At 44.5% G+C, this 14,263-nt stretch overlaps 1 protein-coding gene across 5 annotated transcripts in view; it reads right to left on the reverse strand.

Annotated features, from left to right (window-relative positions):
* Positions 1-10,592, reverse strand: part of LOC121595873 (potassium voltage-gated channel protein Shaw-like) — a 57,044-nt gene extending 46,452 nt beyond the window's left edge. For 4 of the 5 annotated variants that reach the window (XR_006005210.1, XR_006005209.1, XM_041920206.1 and 1 more), the window contains exons 1-2: positions 10,494-10,592; positions 8,788-9,100 (exon numbers count right to left, since the gene is read on the reverse strand). The gene's annotated coding sequence lies outside the window, so the exon portion shown is untranslated. The remainder of the gene's footprint in view (positions 1-8,787; positions 9,101-10,493) is intronic. The other variant, XM_041920205.1, reaches the window with a different exon arrangement.
* Positions 10,593-14,263: the final 3,671 nt, after the last annotated feature.

Raw genomic sequence — 14,263 nt, forward strand, 5'->3', positions numbered from 1 at the left:
TGCTATTTTTATGGCGCTCTCGCTCTCTGTATTAAACCGCCACAGGGCAACAAACGGTCGCTTACAATTACGATGCTCGAAACAGGAAAGTGGGTGGTTTGTTTTGTTTTTTGAACGTTGCGTTGGGACGGGGGCGAGCAGCAGGCAGTTGAGGTTGAGGAAAAGGTGTTAAACCGGCGCTGTTTTAGATTTGCTGCTGCGGAGGCGGAGGATGATGGTGGTGATGATGGTAATGTGCTGATTAAGCTGCAGGGGAGAGGAGATAAATTAACGTCGTGCAAGAAGAGGCAACACACTTTTTGGGGTTAGCTAATCGGAGCGCGGTGATGGCTTATAGTGGGTAGAATGGTCGGATTTAGATGCGATGGGAAGGGGAATGAATCAGTAATCAATGGCTTTTTTCCATAAGTTGAGCATTGAGAAGAGGAGTGGATGTTGGTGTCTCACACATGATTTGATAATTAAGCTTAGTTGGGATAACAACTGCTTAAAGATAAGTGTAAAAACGCACACCAATGAGATCAAGATAATGCCGTGATTGGGCTGTTTTTATTGAATCCATTTTAATGCTTTTCATGTTTGATTTTAATTATTTTTTTTCGCTGATGCAATTACATTCCAATACTTTTAAATAATATCTCAGTACGTTCCCCATCTTCCCACCTGTTGCATTCCCTCCCTTCCTTCCCTATTCACTAATTAAACACCCATTGTGTATCGACTTGACTCTTGGTTTCGTGTTTTTGTATGCCACTCTCCTACCCAAAACCGGAAGCTATGCGCCACCGGAAACGAACGATCCGCAAACAATGGCAAAAATTAGTTCACCGAACCACAACGTAATCGACGGCTGCTAGGTAGGCTGCACATCGGGAGTCACATACACACATACACAGTGGAAAACGATCATAGTAGGCGAGCTTTGGTGATAGAGACACCCAATTGGGCACGTGTCCCTACCACCACAGTTGTGCCGTGTTTGTTTGTTTGTTTGGTGTGGGCTAGAAGCGAAAGGGAGGGATGCTGTTTTTAATTCTTTTCGGGTTAGTGTGGCGCTTCCTGTTTTGGGGTTGTGTGCTTTGGATAAGGTTTGAAAAATTGAATACAGCGTGACAGCGCTCGAGCGGGAAGCATTCACGGGAACGGAACCCGTGACAATTGGTGGCAATTAAATAAAATTCAATTGAAAGAGTTTAATTTAATTTAGCTGCTTCCTGAGGGTGAGAGTGGGTGGGTGTTATTTTTTCGGGGCGGTGGCCGACTCAAATATACTGCCAGCGGTGCTGTTTGGTGTTGTTTGGTGGTACGTGATTGCAATACGTGGCAATCGAGGGAGAGAGAGTGTGGCTTTCGTTGGTTATTGAATTAAATGTTCCAATCCAATGTTTGTGTGTGAATTTAAGCTCGAAAAGAGTAATTAAGCGTCGTGGTTGAAAGGTTAGTATTTTAATTGAAAGTTGTGGAGTGGATTTTTGCGTTGCAATAGATGGAAAATATGAATTTATATTAATTTGTAATTACTTTAGGTTCTAAGAGCAGATTGCCATTTCATCTCTTATTTTTACAACAGACGTTTCGCTTGATCACCATCCGAACGTTCCACAAATATTTCACAGCTTAATTTACTTGCCTCTAAACCAGAATGAAACAATAAACATTATCTGGCACCGCAACGACCATTATTCCGTTTAAACTATCATCATCATCATCATCATCATTCTTCCTGCGATGGTAACATTTGATGGTCTGAATCATCACTCCATTTGGAATCGTTTCCCGTGGTTGTAAAACCAATATTGCTCGCTTGCGGATGTAAACCTCCCCGGCCGGATGTGTGATTCATCAGCGGTAACGGTGTCGAGCGATTGAGCGCAGTTGTCATTGTATTGAACCGTGTTCCCCCAGGTTGGCAATGAAAAGCGCAATCTTCGCCAGCCGCCCTTTTCCAGGCGCGCAGCTAAAGACTTGGACCGCAGTGCAGTGTGTGTGTGTGTGAGCGTATTAGCGCATTGTCTCCCGGTGGTAGGTTGCGTTCTCCGATCCGGTGACAAGATGTTAGCTGGTAATTTGCATATAGATTAAAACATGCTCCGATGCTGCGGGTGGTGGTGCAGTTTTGCTGCATCTTATCCATTAAGAAAGGTATGTTTCATGCGTGCAGCTTTACTAAAGCGTACAGCGGCGGATCGATAAATAATAGTCGGAAGTTGTTCCTGCTGAAAGCGCTCGGTAAGCTTTTCATGTAATGACGCTTTCACGCGCTATCTCACTCGCTATCTGGTCCTCATCATCGACATTTCTCACTGAACTCGCACTGAACTTCGGTGCGCTCGCGGCTAAGTGTAGAAATAATTGAAGAACATAAATGCTGGTTTCCCGTCAGCATTTCCACCGTAGAGCGTGGATTGAAAGTTTTCTGCATAGGTTTTCCCCCTCCCCCCCCACAGATCCTCTTGATCCTCTTTACCCTCCTGATCGAAGATAACATCATGCGGGTTATTACGATAAGTGGAAGCGGATGGTGCCTTTTGTTTTTAATCTCAGATTATTATTTTTATTCCGTTCTGCACAATTTTCCTGCACTTCGTGGTGGATTTTTCCCCCATCTTCCTTCACCCGCATGAAAAGTGCCTGTTTGCGCGTGGTTTAAATCAAAGCAAAAAACGGGACAACCGCGCAAGCAACACGCAGGAGAGTAATGTGTTTTTATTTGCCGCCTTTTTCCGCATAGCCCACAGCAAACAGCACTGCAACCGCACACACACACATACTTTTTCTCTCGACAAGGCCTTTTGGTTAGTGCAATTATTTTTCTTCAGTACGGTTAAACTTTTCTCCTCCTTGCGCTACATCCCTGTTTGGGTGAGGGAAGAATTTATTTTCATATGTAGCCGGAAATGCTACGAGGAAAGCTTTTTCCTGCTTCACGGTTGATGATGAGTTGCTGCTGATTGCAAGCAAATGAGCAACGAACGAAAGTTCGTGTGCGTGTGTGTGTGTGTGTGTGCTGGTGTGTGGAATGTTTACTTTTAATTAACAAACCTCCTGCTTGTTGTTGATATGATCTTATTTTGCAAACGCTTTTTCATATGCTTTTTAATGCTGATGTTCTTCTCTTTGAAATAAGCAAAGTTCTATGTTTCGTGGAATATCAAACCAAGTTTGCGAAAAAAAACATCCGCAAACGATGATAAATTTAGTCGTTGAAAGGAGACAGTGTATGATCCATCTTCCAAAAATACTCCCGATCACTTTGTTTCGATCGAACTCGAACGTTTTGTTCGTTTCGGGCCAATCAACCCTTTTCACCAGTTTTCCCATTTTCCCTCGAAAGTGTTGGCAATGAAAAATGAAGTGTTTTCGTCGGCACACGCTGCTCGCCGGCTGACCCGTGCGCCACCGCCACGCCACGCGACGAGGATGGCGACGACGTATTAACAACAGTTCGTTCTTTTTATAGCTGTCGAAGTCGAAGGGTTCGTTTTTTTCTTTCCGTTCCAGTGGCGTTCGCCAGCGGCTTTGTTATAGCGCAGTGTTTACCAGGCCGCTCTAGTTTGGGAGAGAGTGAACGTGTGTGCGAGAGGGTGAGATTTACGATCAGTTTCGCTTTCACGGTACCGCGTTGCGTACCGGATCGGATGATCGGAAATGAAAACTCTAGTGATTCTTTTCACTGTGGAAATTTGAGAAAGATCAGCTGTTGTGAGTTGTACTGGAGAGTGTTTGGGGCAATAAAATCGATGAAGTGATACGGTTGTTTGGTACAATCATGAGCAACGCTTATGGAATATTCGTTTTGCTTGGCAACAAAAAGAGCACAAATTCATGTTAAATCATCCTTAAACAGCAGCATTCTTTCATCAATAAAAATGTGGCATTTTTTCCAGAAACGCCCCTTTATAAACCCATTTAATTACAGCATCGCACTCGAAACGGTAATTGAACTACCACCTATCGTGCTTTACGCAAACGAACCGGCATTTTCCAATTACATCGATTCATCCAGCATGACCAGCATCTTCCTACTTCCGAATTTCCCAATGACTGACAACAAACGAGTGGTTTTCTCCCGTTTGCTGCAAAGAGCAATTAATTATAAATTGTGTTTTTTTTTCTGCCGTCCTCCCATCCACTGCTCCTGATGATCTGTATCCTTACTTTTGATCCATTGATGTTCGACATAAATGGGAAAAATTAATTAACCACGCACGATGCACATTTGCACGTGTGCGTGCGGTTGAATGATAAGCGCGTAATTCTTCACTTCCTTTTTACGAACAGGGTTGGCTGGCGTTTTATCTGTTTGTCTGCAGCGTGACGACAGAGTAGTGCTGTGTGTCGGAAAGAGCAACCCAAGCAAATCAAAGAATTAAATCACACTTTGGCGAACCGTGCCACCAAATTGGCCAGGCAGGGCCTGCAAAAGGGTCAGTGTTTCATTTTCAGGTTCTAATAAATCAAATCGTTTCAGAAGAGGTTAAAGCTACCCCGTACTGAGCGTTTCGTTTGCGTCGTTTTCTGGTTTTGGGATGGTCCCTACGAATAAACTGAGCCAAAAAACCCTCCTCGAGCTTGTTGTTTTTCTCGCTCCCTCCGCTTTTCCGCCACGGGGGAAGCCACAAAGATGGGACACATTACCCGACACAACCCGGCAAAGACCGGCAGCTAGTACGGGCCAAGCCTTAAAACCAAGCCATAAGGTACATGAATAAACATTTTCTGTGGTGTCGCCCGTCTGTTGTCGGTACTGTGGTAGCGCTGCGAGCAAGTGAGCAAGAGCGATGCCACCGGCGATGGTTTTTGCTCACAAAAGTGGTTTGATTTTATTTTTGGAAGCGTTCATGTTTCTTGGTGTTCTTTGGGGTGAAACGTTCGGTCTCGGTGCAAACACCCGAGAGTTCCCTTGCTGCAGTACAGTGGGCAAAGTCTGGCATGCAATTGCACGAACAGGTTCTCTTTTGTACCGGACTACCGGAAAGGAAACAACGACAGACGATCGTTTTCCATGTGTCAGTCAAGGACGCTATGCTAAATCGAAACCCTCCTCGAAACAACGCGCGCCGGGGGAAGAGGTAGCGGTAGAAATCGAGTTTCGATTCGATTCGACCGACGACGTCAGATCGAATTTATATGCAAATTACCACCACTCAGCACTGACCGGGATGGACGCTTGTGGAAGGGGTGTGCTTTCGGCAGTGGCGAAGGCGACAGCATTGGGACAGGATCAACTGAGGCAGAAAGAAATGTGTCCAGACGTTTGTGTATCGGATTTTCTTTCTCCTTAATCTGTATCTGTTGGGTGGGAGAGCGGAACTGTACAGCTTCAACCTCTCAATGGGACCTTATCGGGGGAGGGGCTTTTTGGAGTGCAACAGCATGAGCAAATCAATCAAAGGAATTCAAATCCAATTTAAATTCAAAGTCCTGTTGGGCGGGTTACCAGTTGGTCCCTGTTACAAACGAGAGAGAGAGAGTTCCTTCCGGTCTCCGGACCGGAGGTGTTGGTCAATTAAGCTCGTACGTTATTGTGTTTTAAAGTTTGGGGTGGGGTAAAGTTTTATACCTTGGCGTTGACAGTTTTCGGGACTTGGGATGGTGCTTTTGTGGGAGAGGAACTTTGGGACGTAGTTTTGGGTGTCTGAGAGTTGGGAGTTTCTGAAGAGTTGGGTTGGGTTGTATGGGTCAATTATCGATTCGAAATTGTTGAAGTATGTATGAGAAATCGTTCAGGTGGAAAGAAACTAGTGAAGTATATAATTAATTCAAGCAGTGTAATGGATGGTTCGAACAAATGCGTGCTCAGCGCCTAAATGTATGCAGTTTTGTGACACCGAATTCGTTGCTGGCGATTCTAAAGGACAAAATGAACACTTTGCATACTTTTAGGCGTAAAGTATCATTTTAATGGTGGAAATTATCATGTTGCTTCTTTTTTACGCTTTGTGTATTTTCCATTGAAAGCTCATTTCAAAAGCGTTTTTAGGTTGAAAAGTTTCGAAACCCATTTCCTTGTTTACAAAGAATGATGATGAATGGATTGGCCGGGCCGCAACGACAACTTGTTTGTGCACGAGATTAATGAAGAAAGATTCTGCATCGATTCCCCACAAACAGGGCAGCGCCCGTCCCAGATAGGCATATTATCCTTATCCATGCTCTAGATTGGCCGATAAATAGAGGCTCCATTTTCCGATGAAAGTAAAGTTTCAACAGGAAATGGAAACTGGCGCACCGGCAAAACCCGTTGTCTCCGGCCACCAGCCTTCGGGCGAGTGGCTGTCGTACGCTGACAAACAACGACAAATAATGGGCCACCCTGGCCCAAACGACAACGAAATTGGATATTTCAATTCCAAACCAAGCCAACAGGTAGGTAGGTGGAAAAGCTGTTAAGATCTAGGCCCCATGCTGGAAGCCCGCTGGATTAAGGCAAGAAGGGAGAAGGGTGCTTTCGCAACGAGGTGCCAGGAGAGTTGGGCTTGATATTTGGCTGGATTTAGGTACGGAAATGGAAATGGAGGTTTCTCCGGTACTATCCGGGCTGTGCGTACCGATAGAAACGCACCGAGTTACAGCAACACAGGTCCCAGGTGGTGTTTAAATTGTTTTGTTTCGTCGTCACCCAGGTGCCAAAGAAAAGCCTGTTCTGAGTGGCGAGGGAAAAAGAGTTATGTTTATTTAATTTATTTGTCTGGGGAGCTAGCGGCGACGGTGAACTTTAGAGAGCACGCCCAAAGCAAGAAGGTGGTGTTGGGAGGGGACTGGAAAAATAGAAATATTTATGCCATCGAACCGGAACGATCGTTACGTTGTGCGAAAATGGCAAACCGTGTGTCACCCATTGGCAGGGGAAGCTAAAAGCCTGGGAAAATGAAACGGAAATCCGGCTCGGATCAGTGATAATGTGTGGCTTGGTGGGTGGAAATGAGGAGGAGTTTCATTTTCTTACTGGATGGTAAAATGAGACGATCATCGTGAGAGCGGTTGACAGTTGGTGTTGGTTTGATTAATGATTGTGATCGTCTGGGAACACGCCAAATAATTCACCATTTTATTTCTTATCGATGTTTTTTTATCTCTAAATCATTAGTTTGATAAGAAAATATAAGATACTTGCGAGGGTAAATTTTTATCTTTTTTGCTACAGTTCTCCTCACCATGAGAGTGAAGCAAAAAGGGGGAATCGATCGGCGCGTGGTGTCAAAAAATAGAACATGCACCCAAACTTGCGGATGTTTAATGGAAGATTGTTCAATCGGTGGAAAGGAAAACAACAGCCCCTTCCTCTTCCTCCTTCCACGGCGCCAAGATTGGATCTTGAACGCCGTCGGCCGTTACAGTGCAAAGGTGGTGGCAGATTTCCACCAGAGGAAAATTTATGCCATCGTAAATGGTGGCGAAAGATGCCGAGCTCCAGAAAGCAAGGAAACGAGCGAGGTAAGCAAATTGAGTTTGTGACCTTGGGAGCCTCGATTTCTTACCCTCCCTCCCCACAAAAAAAAAGAAGGGTGTTGATGAACTTTTCCCCTTTATTTTTGGCCCAATGTGATGATAAATAACGAGCGCTTGAAAGGGCCTATCTGAAAAACTGTCAATGAAAAGCCGTTGAAAAGCCGTGGCGATAGGGCGGGTAAGAGTGTGTTCTGCCCTCGAAGGAAGAATCCATTATCTACCGACGGTGTGATGATGCGTTGCGAGTTCAATTACCCCCTCCGTGTGTATCCGGTGTGTTGGGACAAACCAACAAAAGAAGGAGCACAAAAATCGCTTTTTCCGAAATTGTGCTGCAGTTTTCCATTCCACACGCTCGGCGATGGATTGATGTTGTTGCCGGGCGCTTTATTTTCGTGCAGCCCATTGTCGTGTTACATTTATTCTTTCGGTTCGGTTCTGCGCGTTTTCTTGTTTTTCCTTCCACCAAACGCTGATTGGGCCGAAAATGTCCACCGTGGCACAGAAAATTTCCCGAGTTCAATCTTGGGCGGGTTCCGATCGGCGGCACATTCGCGGGATTTGAATTGCAAATGGTCGTTTCGCTGCATAAAGCAAAGTCGCTCAATACGCTTGGCGGTAGTGGGCACAGCTGATGAACATTCACCACCACCAAAAACACGTACAGTCACTTTGAAGATTGGGAAGCAAAGTGCGGGATTTCCATCCAAAATGTGTGCTACCTTCAGTCCACGCGTGCAACAAAAAAAAAAAAAAACGGAAAAACAAAACAACGGAACAATCTGGTGGTAATCTGGTCCAGCGTGCTGGAGTTATGTTGAAGCCTGGTGGGTTTGAATGATTCATCGAATTGTTGTGCAGCATGTGAGTGTGTGTTATGTGTATGGTGTTGAAATGAAAATTTCACTTCCTCCGTGTGGGGATTAACTTCATTAAATCCATGGCAAACGATGGTTTTAGCTTTCGGTGGCCTCGTTCTAGCGCTCTGGCGAGCCGTTGTGATCATTTGCTTATTGTGGAATTAGGTGGAAAGTGTTAAAATGATGGGAAAGAATGGAGAACAATCGTTGGGCAGGCGAGACGAGTTAGGCATGTACATTAAATGTATTTATTCACTATCGATTGGTAAAAATGGTGTTATTTCTTGCTGAAAGGAGTATCACTTAATTAAAAGGGAATTATGATCCTCAGGAATGATCACTGTCTAGCAAGCCGTTATGCCCTTTTGCTGCCTTTACTTTAAATTTAAAAAAGTCATTCTAGCTTCTGCAAAAGCCATTGATTTCTGATGGTTAAATTGTACAAAACAACACAACATTCATGGAAGTAACGTACCGTTTTGATTTGTTAAGCACAGCGAACGTCGTTTGAATCACAATGAGCTTCTCGTTTTTTTTGTCGTATCTTTTACATTCCATTTAACACCTGCTCCCTTTCGTCTTCACTTCACCTGAAACACCATCACCTTTAATTGCTTTCGCAATTTTGCTTCCATTTTGGCACATTTGCATTGCTTTCACGCGAATCTTGTCTGGTCGAATTTAGATAAATCTTTTCGACTTTCCACACACACGTATGCACACACACACACACACACACAAGCACGTCTTCCCACCGTTTAATGGGTTTTGTGTCGGATGGACGATCCCTGTACATGAAACACATTCAAATTAGATACTTGAATCGCTGTTCGCCTTCAAACAAACCTTTGCAAGCGGTGACCTTTTCTTCAACTTTAGCACCGGAAAAATCACACTCAACTCAAGATCGTAATCGGGTCTTGCCACTCGTACCAGGGAAAATTGCTTTCGCGCAATCACACACACACACACACACTTAGCCACCATGCAAGAGAGGAGTTTGGAGGGTGTTTGAGAAAAGGGCGTAAATGGTTTTAATTACACAGCATAACCGGGGGGTGCAAATAGTTTTCCACATGAGCTCGCCGTAATTGCGCCTGAAGATGGTGCCGGGTCAGATACAATAAATGGTTTCCGAGGAGGTTTCCGTGTCATAATTACACGGCAAGCGTGTAATTGGTGCCGGTCGCTCGCTTGTGCACTGTTGTTGGCTTCGTGCCGAAAGTGAAACTTTTGTTGAAACAATGGATTAAAAGGGCGAGAAAACCAGCAACGGGAGCTTTTCGAGACGAAAGAAGTTAAAATCGAAAGAAAAAGAGGGAGAGAGCACAAAGGGAGGGTTGTAACAGAAAAGCAAAGAAAAATGTTTGCTAGAAGAGCAGGGATAAATACCGTCTATGGCAAAAAGGTTCAAAAAAATTTACCCGAAAATTGAACACAGACACAACAAAAAGAAGAAAAAACCCGGTAAAAACACACGCACTGTAATACCTAATACCTCCATTATTCAACCGTTCGTTAAGGAAACGAGATTAATTAAAACGATGCCTTTGATGTACTGCAGGCGGATCTGACGGAATAATCTAATTAACCGGTCTGAGACTGGAGGCTAACGGCCACGGACGCTAACGAACCAACTGGGGCAACAAACAACACCATCTCAGCCACCACACAACGCACCGTTCCCGTACGCACTGTTTTGCTGAAAGTGCTTTATTTATGCTTCTTTTGCGCAATTTTTAAACTTTCAAACGGTGGTAGCACATCGTAGCAGCAGCATATGGCCACGGCCACGGGGTGGTGTGATGTATGTATGGGGCCCACCCGGGGAAAACAAACTTCACTCTAATGTTGTGTTCAATTAACACCATTTCGGCGCTAAACATCGGGTGGAAGGGGAACAAAACACGCACACAATCGCACGGTCCAGTAACGGTAACGGTTTTTCGGGGTGTTTGATGGTTAATTTTCCACCCCAGGGGGGAGAAAAGAGGGTACAGCAAAATTAGCCGCATCACGCATCCGATCACATGTGCTGGAGAAACGGGAAGTTTGAGTTGCGGATGATCAGCAAGTCTCGTGTTGCTCCATTTTTATATTTTTTTAAAACTTTTTTAAAACCAAAACATGTTTTTTTTTTCTTTTTCTAATTAATTAATCAACGTTACTATCTTCACTCACTCACTGTGTGTGTGTCACCGTCCTGCCCGAAACTCCCGGAGGGTTATGTTGTGTGCGAACGCGGTCACGATTTGGCACCGACTAACAGCGAATTTTACGCTTTCCGCGTTTCAAATTCACTGGTGCGCCAGTGGAGTTGCAAGATACGCCAGACCGTGGAGCCGAGGAAGCTCCAGAGGCAGAGACAGAAAGAAGTGGACCGAGGAAAACAAGGCTAGAATAACATCCCTGCAAGCGCATGCCGTGTTTGTGTGTGTGTGTGTGTGTGTGTGTGTGTGTGTGTGTGCGCGATAAAAGGAAGTCAATGCATTGCCTGCTCTTTCTAGCGCACGCTTCGTAACGCCGCAAACGGTGCCGGAAAGCCGAAGTGGAAAAGGTAAACAAGAGCCGAACGGCTGACAGCCACGGCTAGAATGACAGTCGTGCCATCCGGCATTGTGTTGTTGAAGCGAGAGAGAGGGAGAGAGAGCGCTTGCTCTATCGCTCGCACGGTTTCGACAAACTGTTGAGTGTGCTGGGGGGAAAGTTGTACCGACGGCCAGGCGCCTCCACTGACAGCACGAAGCAGCGCGTAATGCTGTGAGTTGCGAGAGCCTGTAGCGAGCGGTAGAGTTCGCTCTCTTTTTGCTTGCTTTGTTGGTGAGAGCAAGAAAGAGATCGAACACTTATCGTTTTGCTCGTTTGAATCGTTGCAGCTATTTGAATGCTGGAAGCGTTTGAAATGACGGTTTGCACTGCAGGCAGAGTTTTTTATGACACAACATGCGTGTCGTTTTTGAAGAATTTTCGAGTAAATTGGGATTTTGCTCGATTAACTGCAGACTTAATGTGGTAGTCTGTAATCATGACAATTCAAATATACATTAGAATTGTTGTATAATGTTGTACAGATCATATTGAGGGTCTAATCGATTATTGAAACGAAACGTTTAGTAGGAATTTTTAGATTTTTTTTGTCTCTAAATATATTTGTAATGCTATAATATGCAAAAAATACATCACTATCCTCTTTAAATCAACATTAAATTAATGGTACAATTTACTCTCACTGTGATCGCCGTGAAGAAGAGAACAGCAAAAAGCTGCACGGGTTTGCCCGGTAGGCTTAGTGTCGATTGGCACGATTCCGAAATCAATTAGCCACTAATCAAACAGTTGACACCTTTATCGAAACCGCACAGTTTTATCGACAAAATAGGAAGCCCGGTCGATGAATCGTTAATAATAATAAATTATCACTACTGTGCAAATACAACCAACCACCACCAGTAATCGATTATGTTTTCGTGGGTGAAAAGTTACCAGCAGCAGCTCTACTATTTGTTATCACGTTGTGCTTGTTTGTATTGCAAAAATTGGTTTCCCATCAGCGTGAAGTCAAGTCTTTTTTATGCCCTAACTCGTGTGTGTGTGTGTCTAAAGAAAACACGGAAGCAAAGCCACTTTACCTCTGCTCTCTAACATGTCAATGGCCGTTGATTGAGTTTCTGCCAACGTTGGGCGTAGTTTTTTGTGTTTGGTTCACATCTCGCCAAAACCAGAAAAAAAGAAAAGCAATAAAAACCATCGTTACATCTATTTGTTTACGAGCATGGCGAGCGTACGGGAATGGGCTTTCTCCTATGGCTACGCTAGGGGGTTCGTTCGATTTCACTCATTCATTCAAGCGCTCCGAGGGCAGCAGCGCTTCGGGGGAAAAGGTTGTTCATTAATCATTTTCTTAAGTTGGCTCTGTAAATAATAGTCGTTCAAACAAGCTGGTCGGTCGATTTGTGTGCGCCGGCTTCGGCGCGGGGAGCAGGGAGCAAGCAGCGGAAGCACTTGGCGCCTTATGGTGCTATAATCAGAACCGGAAGTGTTCCCGTTTTGAACGGCTTGGGGGTGATTGCTGAACGTTGCTGAAGCGATTTATCTTAAGCGTTGGATAGGAGGCTTGATTTAGTGGGGGTAAATGTTTGAAAAGCAAGGAATTGGAAAATTTAATAGAAACTAAAGCATATAATAACCAATTCATCAGACTACGGGTCAAAAGAATCAACAAAAAAGAGCGTGTATTTGATGCGAATTCCATTGCTCATTGTGTGCAAATGTCACAGCCAATTGTTTTCGTACGCTTCTTGAGGTGATTTCCGTTTTAATTGAGAATTGACACACTAAGCTCGGTAAAAAATAAACTCTCCTATTCAACAGGTATGAGTTACGAGTTATGAGTGCCTTGAACACGACATGTCAGAGTTTTCGCACGTGCCACTCTTAAAAATAATGAGCATCGACAGAAGCTGCAAAGCTGGTTTCACTTGCTTATTTATTACATTGCGCCGCAGTGAATGCCGCTCGCCTGCCAAATGGAAATGTACAGCTTTTGGTACGGGGATTTTTTTTACACAAAAATAAATAGAAAAAACAAGTACCTACGGAGAGAGTTTTAAGTATCATTAATGTCACCATTTGGATGGGCGGGCGTAGAAGAGTTGTGGAGCAAAGTTCTGCCTTTCACGAATTGCGCTCGTGTGTGTGAATTATGTCTTGCAAGATTGTTTCCTCCCCCCCCAATGGAAGCGGAGGTTTCGGTTACACAGAGAAGCAAACAGCGAGCCCGCAATTAGCGCAAAAAGTTTAATCATATTTTTTGCACTTTCGTAGAATAACTTTATCGACTAATTCAAACACATATACATTTGTGGCGCGGGAAACAAACGGCTACAAGATAATCGCGGGTTAAAAAATATGATCAACCATAGCAACAGAAAAAAAAAAAACGCCTGAGTGTTTTGCTTTGACCGTGTGCACGAGAGCGCAAAAACGAAACAATTTACCAGACGCGCAAAACCGAGCAGGAGACAATAAACATAAATTTGCAAACTTTTGCACGCCGCCGCCAAACAAAGGAAAAAGTTGTTACAATCGCATCACACACACAAACAATGGGGTGTGTGTGTTTTGTTCGGGGTTTTTTTCTTTCTTCTACCATCTTCACTTACCATTCCACCACCGTTGTGGAACATTCTTCAAGACTCATAAAAAAAGCTTTCCTCCCTTGCAGCGCTCCCGTTGGGCTTCAACTACGGCTAAGCCTTTGGAGTATGACGATCATTATGAATTTTAACGATAGTCGTAGCCCACGCGTACTCGTTGTTTTTCTTTGTTCGCTCTCTCTCGCTTTCTCACTCTCCCTCGTAGCTCCTTCTTTTACACACTTCTCATTTGTGCCAAACAACAAGTGCATACAGCGCGGGGCTGTACTACTTCACGCTGCTAACACTTTAAGGGCGCACCTGTAAGCAAGCCGGCCAACGGTGGCTACGGTGTTGGCCTAATTAGAAAATCGTCATTAAAATGCAACCAGTAGTACTAGTAGAGGCAGCAGTAGCAACAGCAGTGAGCGCCAGTGGGTGAGAAAATGTTCACCTCCTTTTGGCACCCTCTTCCACGCTTTTAGGTACTTACCGGTTCTACTGTGAGAAGAGCCGTTGAAGCCGTTGTGCATTGCAATTGTTGCGCTCAGTTGGAAGGGGGGAGGGGACTTTTTTGACGAAACACCAGCCAAACCAACTGGATGAAACGAGGGCACAAGCAAAATGGAGCGAGAAAAACATTCCACCAAAAGTGGTTCATTCGGGACTGGAGCACGTCCGGACGACGACGACGACGACGACGAAGACGACCACTATGAGAAAATGTTGACCTTCTTGTCAGCTTCATTTGGAGGATTTGTTGCTTTCTGTCGAGCATTTTTTTCTTTCTCTTTTTTATATATATAAGCCAACTGT

The sequence above is a fragment of the Anopheles merus genome, chromosome 3R, assembly GCF_017562075.2.
Source record: "Anopheles merus strain MAF chromosome 3R, AmerM5.1, whole genome shotgun sequence".
Lineage (NCBI taxonomy): Eukaryota > Metazoa > Arthropoda > Insecta > Diptera > Culicidae > Anopheles > Anopheles merus.